Here is a 7,722-nt window from a genome sequence, read left to right as displayed (position 1 = left end):
GGGTTCAAATCCTGGTGCTCGGATTTTTTCTGGATTTATTTCAGAATTTCCGGCGATGCGTTTTCAGTGGGAGGAGACGTTCCCGTCGACGACGAGGCGCCTACGGTGACTTCGTAAATCTCAAGATGATATGCCGGCTCAGTCTCTCGGAGGTGCTCATACGGGTAGGGTGTGTGTGTATGCGTTCATAGGGATGAGTGTATGCGCGTTTATATGAGCGCTTGTGTTTGTACTGATGCTAAAAAAAAAGAGTTCTGCACCATAGCGATTTTTCTCGTTTTTCCTTTGTTGTTTCTTCCAGTTTTAAATTTCTCTGTCTTTTTCATTTTTCTTTTATATTTCTTTTCCTTTTTTAACGTTTTCCATTTTCTAATTCAGCTTCTTGTCGGGGTTTTTCTTTTCCTTTTTCATTTTTGGGCACATCTTTCAAATTGGCAAATATTTCTAAATGATGAATATTTTTTAAATTCATGACCATTCTCATCAAATCATAAACAATTTTAAATTTTTGAATATGTTTACAAATTCGTGAACATTTATTGAACTTGTGAACATTTTCCGAATTCATGAACTTTTTAGAACAATTGCAAACATTTTTTGAAAATTGGCAAATATTATTTGAAATTGCAGAACAACTTTCGAAATACATGAACATTTTTTTATGAATATTTTTCGAATTCATGAACATTTTTTCAACTGATGATTTTCTTTTCTAGAATTTAGGGAAAATTTAGAAATTCTGGAACATTTTTAGATTTTTATGAATTTTCTTAAAAAAATCGTGAACATTACTTGTATTTGTGCATAAAATTCAAATACATGAACATTTTTCAAATTCATGAGCATTTTTTGAATTGACAAACATCTATTCGAAACCCCGAGCATTTTCTGAATGTGCAGACATTTTATGATTTCTCGAACATTTGTTAATTTGTGAACTATTTTTGCAAGTCATGAACAATTTTCGATTCACAAGTATATTTTTCCAAGTTTTGAACATTATTCGAATTCACAAACATTTTTGTTCGTTGAATTTAATTTTTTTTACATCAATTTGAGAAAAATCATAAACTTCAAATATTGTTAATCAAGTATGAAATTTGTTCATCAAGGCAAATAATATCCATAAATTTGAAAAAAAATTCATGCAATTCAAATTTCTTATGCAAGAGAAAATTCAACAGAACTCAAAATATGTTCATAGAAATGTCGAAGCATTTTGATCAAAATGCAATAAAATATTCAAAAAAATTCAGAAAATGATCGTTTTCAAAAATGATGAACATTTTTATAAATTTATTGTTTTATTTTTGAATTTCAAATCTATTTTGAAATTCCCAACTTTTTTCAAGAAGCCAAAAAGACTAATATATTTTTGTGATTTCGGTGTGTTAGGGTGTACTTGTATGGGTCAAGGACTTTGTATTATTTTACGATTTGAATACAAGCATACTTGCTCAAAAAAATGCTGCCTTGCCATGTTCATCTGTGCGCTGCTGGGAGTCAGACACACCAGATTTACAAGGGGCTGATCGGGCTGGTGGTACAAATCTTATGCGCAAGCCATAACAGGCCTCTATTAGGCTGGCCCGCGTCCCCATACCAGCACGCCATTTATTCAGGGTGTCTTTCTCAAAAAAAAATTATTCAGGGTATGCTTGGTTGCTGCCTTGATGAAATATTGCGTGGCCTGGAGCTTCCCTGAAACCTGCATGCATCATGTTGGGTTGGTGCCCTGGGTCATACGAGTCTAGCATGGCCTGCACAGCCTGACAAAAGGATTAGCCTGGCCGGCCACTTGGCAGCGTGATTAGCCTGAGCCAGGCGTCTCATGTCTTGCGCCTGTGTGAGCCTGCCGCACCGCCTGGTATTAGTTTATTATTTCTTTTACATATGATTGATGGGTGTGGATTTCTTTATGTATTAGTTGTGCTGCAAAGCAACACCAGGCTCAGGGCACAAACCAAACACATGTGCGTCAGGCTAGCATCATCAGGTAAAAAGTTTCAACAATCCAGGCTCGATCCAGGCATGAGTTTCCTCGAGGCAGGGTGCCCAGGCCTTTAACCAAACACCCCCTCAGTGTGTGTTTTGGTGTTAGGCAGTGCCCTGTGCGCCAAATAGGAGGGCGCACCTATGTCTCGCTTGAAGCGAGATAGTACCGAGCATGGACACCGACATTTTGAAATATTTGAATATTTATATTATCAAAAGCACTTCATACACAAAGTTGAAAATGTTAATCACACATTAGAAAAATATTAAATGTGTAAAGAAGAAAATATTTCTGGTGTATACAAAAAATGCACGATGCGTACGGAATGTAATCATGCATTTAAGAATGTGTAAAGTAGAAAACAACCAATATAGGTTTTCATTTTTTTAAATGTAATCATGCATTTAAAAAATGCTAATTGTGTATAGAAAATATATTTTCGATGTATACAAAAAATGTACAACTGTATGGAAAAATGTTAATAATCTATTTTGACAATGTTAAGCGTGTACATAAAAATGTCCCTAATATATAGAAAATGTAGAATGTGTATGAAAAAAGTGGACATAAAAGTATTTAGAAAAATGTTAATCTTGAATTTAGAAAATGTTAAATGTGTATATATAAAATGTTCATAATGTATAAGAAATATACAATGTTAATGAAAAAGCAAACATAAACTGTGGTTGGATGGTTAGAGGGAAGTGGTATCCCCAGCCCACCAGGGTTCAAGTCATGGTGCTCGCACTTATTCATGAATTTATTTCAGGATTTCCGGTGATGCGCATTCAGTGGGAGGAGACGTTCCTGTCGATGACGAGGTGCCTACGGTGACTTCGTAAATTTCAAGATGACATGCCGGCTCAGTCTCTCGGAGGTGTTCATAAGGGTAGGGTGTGCGTGTGTGCGTTCATAGGGATGAGTGTATGCGCGTGTATAAGAATGCTTGCATCTGTACTGTGTTCAATTTTTTAATGTTAATCATGTATTTACAAAATGTTAAACTTGTTCTTGGTGTGTACATAAATGTACAATAAAATGACAAAACCTATACAACAAAGAAAAGAAGAAAATGATGAAAGAAAAAATAGTAAAAATATCTATACCAATATAAAAAGATCCAAAGGGGCAGATCCAAATCATTTCTATCGTCAAATCATGTTATCTAGCGGTTCAAATTGCTCCTATGTTAAGCACCAAACACGTTTAACGCTCTAATTACCCACCACTGTTATTGGTTATAAACACGTTTTGACTCAACGCTATCTCATGAAATCTGCCATGTAATTAATATCCAATCATTCCCGTGAAAAAAGTAATTGATATCTTACCAAATACCAACATGCAACAGATATATCTTATCTAATATAACGAGCAACTAATATCCTACCTAATATAAACGTGCATTGCATGTACATTATTACTAGTAAAAATAAGAGAAGAAAAGGAAAAAAACCTGTAAAACTTTGAAAGAAACAAAGAAAAATGAATCAAAAAAAGAAACCAATGAAAAAAATAAAACCAAAAGATAAAATAAAAGTAAATAAAAAGAATAAAAATGCCCGACAAAACCGTACTTAGAACGAGAGAGCGACAGTGCTAATGGGCAAAGCCATACACTTGAGCCCTGCAAGCGAGACTGATGCTAGATTCAAGAAATAGGAGCTCCCGGTATGCCAACCGTTGGCCCGTGCCTAGCCTTCAGGCTTCGTAGAGCACCAAAAAGGCCCGGCAAAGTCTGAACATTATATCTACTTATCCTCTCTCTCTCCGACGGGAAATCAAGGAATCGCGAGCGTGCTTTGGGCTGGCCCAAACACAGGGCGAGACTCCCTTTTTTTCATTTTTTTTTTGCTTTTGTTAACTTCAAAAAAAGTTCATGAAACCCAAATTTGAAAATAAATGTTCACAAAAAAATTAGTTTTTTTTGCGATTTTTCTCACAAATTCAAGAAATGTTCATAATTTCAAAAATTGTTCACGAATCAATAACATGTTCCTGAATTTATAAAATATTTGTGAATTCAAGAAATGTTCTTGATTTAAAAAATTGTTCGCAACTTCAAAAAAATGTTCATGAACTCATAAAAAAGGCTCACGAATTAAGAAAATGTTCAGGAATTCAAAAAGTATTGATGAGACACAAATAATGTCCACGAATTTGATTTTTTCAATTTAAAAAATTGTTTGCGAATTCAAAAAAAAAGTTCACGGATTTTTCAAAAAATGCTCTCAAATATAAAATATGTTAATGTGTTTTTTAAAAGTTGAGGAATTGAATGAAAAAAATATTCTTGGATTTGAAATAGTTTTCCATGGTTTTTTAAAAGTTCACGAATTTGAAATAACCTTTGCTGATTTGGAAAAACATAAGGAGGTTGAAAACAAGTTCACGCATTTGAAATAAGGAGAAAAGGATCAAGGAAAACATAAAACAAGAGAAAAAACAGTTCAGGAACCCCCGAATGGCCCAACCCATACAGAGGACGAGGCACGTGGGAGGGTACGCGTTTGATCACTATTCCCTGACCTACGTGGGGAATAAGATCCGCCCTATCTCACCGTCTCACGAGCCCTTTGTTTTCTGCACAAGATCACTATCACATTTTTCATACACCAAAAAGAAAAGAAAACCAACTAAAAATAGCTTGATTAATTGTGTGAAAAAACTCTTCTATTTAGAGCTAATTAAACATGTTGCATGTGGTGTCTCTTTCTCTATGGCTACATATGAAATGTTTGCATTAAAAAGCACCATCATGTGAGGTAAAAGTCTAATCAATTCTTCTCGAGAAGATATAGTGACCTTATATAGGTGCAAAATGTATTTTTGTTAGTCGTCTTGTATTTAAAACAAGAGGGAGCGGTTTTTGCCCTTGTCTTCACCAAGCGATATTAAGGTGAGCGGTTCTTGTACCTACACAGTTGCAGGCTCCCCTTCTCTTCGCTTGTCACCTGACGACGACGGTTCGGCGGGAGAGCCCTGGTTTCCTTCTGTCTAGTGTCTTGGTATATGACTAATTTTGTGAGATGACAGCACTCAGTCGGTGCTAATGTTGTCATCAGGAATAAAACTTTCCAGGCCACCACCTTGATGGCGTTCTACGGCAGCATCGATGAGCTGCAAATTTGTGTCTAGCGAGGCCTCGTACTGGTGGACATGCTTCTTCAACTATGTCCACGTCATGTTAACAATTTCTCCAATGCTATCGCCGAGCCAAAAGTGTTTGCTTTGAAGGTGGATAGCGCAGAACTTCAGGATCACAAGTGTAATTGGTTCACCACACCATGCTTTACCTTTTGAGAGAAACCACTAGTGAACCTATTGAAGCCGGTCCAATATTCTTTCAACATTAATAAAACACTCTTTCCAATTCCTTGCTCTTACTTTTCTTGCAATCAAATCTTCCATACACTTGGGCTTTTAATCCTTGTATAAGTTGTAACTAGCAATGCTAGTGAGATCGACAACCTCGCTAGTTAGGGGCCAAGGCAGTTTTGTATTTGTGCATGCAAGTGATAATCATTGCATGTGTTCTCAAACTCGCATGGGTCCGATAAACCTTAATCTCACCTACTTTAAGGGAAATTGTTGCTAGCTACAAACCATTGCACTTGGGTCCCAACTACTTCCTAGTTCAGAGGAAGCAAGCATCCAGAGAAGGTGGTTGCTCGCAAGATCAACTTGGCGATAGGTAAGCCTGTCGTCTCACAAAGAAGACAAAGGATCAAGAAGAAGGGCTAGGGCGGGGACGACGGGCAGGGGATGGGCGGGGATGGAGACGCACCTCCCCGTCGTCGGTGCACATGCTGCCTTGGCCAGAGTAGTTTCAGTTGCCCTACATGTATATCACCAAGCAACTCAGCCGTCAATAGCAGTCCCCTCCACTGCTAGGTATGTGCCATATTGCATTAACCTTAGCGTGGCTCCTCTCCATTTCACCCACTCGCCATCGTCGCGGCTTGTTCGGTCATGGACACCAAGCATGGATACAATGGGTGCCCGCTCGATGTACGCTGGTATGTCTCAACCGGACGAGACGACGTATGACGATGTAAAGAGGACTTGAGGGAGATGATCCTCAATGGAGGCGGCTTTGAGGATGGACAAGTGGATGACTCGCAGCCGAGGCGCACGTCCAACAGCCGCGCACGTACACCTAACACCTAGACTCATACACTAGGCAGCATGAGCAGGACACGTAGACCGACAAGATGGGCCTTTATCCATAGGATTAGTTGACCGGTCCAAATAATAAGAGGGGTAGAGGAGAAATTTTCAACATGAGGGATGAAAAATTGTTGTGCGATGCATGGTTGTCCACTAGCATCTATCCTATCTATGGCACGAAGCAAAGTGGCGCAACATTTTGGTCCAATATTCATTCTTGGTTCCATGAGCACATGAAGTTTGAGCCCTACTACTACGACTAAGTCATATGTACTCGTGGGACAAAGTCACTCGACCATCGATGGTACACCATCCAAGAGCTTGTGAGCAAGTATTCCGACCACTACAGATGACTAAGCGGTCAATGGCCAAGTAGTGAGAAAATCACCAAGCAAGATATTCTATATGTTTGTCATTTTGCCGGGTATATATGCAACTTGTTGGCCGAATATGATCTCTGTGTTGGCCATTTAGCCGGATATGCGCCATGTTGACAATGCCTTTTCTGATAGCCCTCCTGTGCGTGCAACTTGTATTTTAATGTGGAGAAGAAGAGCTTCACCCTCATACTTTCTTGGTTTAAGTTGAATGCACAACCCAAGTGACAATTATCCATTGCCAATTCCATCAAGACCGGCGTCATCGACAATGAGGATGAAGCGGGTAATCCAACCAAAGCAACAAAGGAGCCGTCCAAGAAGGTTAGAAGGGGGTTTCGGGGAAATAAGTGGGAGGATGAGAAGGAGAAGCGAGAAGGGACGACGACCAAGATGATGGAGAGGTTCGAGGACATCTTGGCGAAGAAGGAGGAGGCATGTGTCAAGCGCTATGACGTGAAGGAGGAAAAGAAGGTGGAGAGGTTCAACATCCGAGAAGATCAACATTGAAGAGAATAAGACCAAGCTCAAAGAAAAGAGGGCTGAGCTCGCAGCTGCTTCAGAGGATACCAAAATGTTGACCATGAGGATGGACGAGTTGGATCCCGATGCAGCGTTAGTTGTGTTAGGATGTTGAAGTTCTTGGCGGTTGAGATGGAGGTGGATGATAAGGATGAAGGAAATATGCCCTAGAGGCAATAATAAAGTTATTATTTATTTCCTTATATCATGATAAATGTTTATTATTCATGCTAGAATTGTATTAACCGGAAACATAATACTTGTGTGAATACATAGACAAACAAAGTGTCACTAGTATGCCTCTATTTGACTAGCTCGTTAATCGAAGATGGTTATGTTTCCTAACCATAAACAAAAGAGTTGTTATTTGATTAACGGGATCACATCATTAGGAGAATGATATGATTGACATGACCCATTCCATTAGCTTAGCACCCGATCGTTTAGTATGTTGCTATTGCTTTCTTCATGACTTATACATGTTCCTATGACTATGAGATTATGCAACTCCCGTTTGCCGGAGGAACACTTTGTGTGCTACCAAATGTCACAACGTAACTGGGTGATTATAAAGGAGCTCTACAGGTGTCTCCAAAGGTACATGTTGGGTTGGCGTATTTCGAGATTAGGATTTGTCACTCCGATTGTCAGAGAGGT

The sequence above is a fragment of the Triticum aestivum genome, chromosome 2A (genome assembly GCF_018294505.1).
Source record: "Triticum aestivum cultivar Chinese Spring chromosome 2A, IWGSC CS RefSeq v2.1, whole genome shotgun sequence".
Taxonomy (NCBI): Eukaryota; Viridiplantae; Streptophyta; class Magnoliopsida; order Poales; family Poaceae; genus Triticum; species Triticum aestivum.
The sequence above is the reverse complement of the archived record's forward strand: the minus strand, read 5'-3'. Positions refer to the sequence as shown.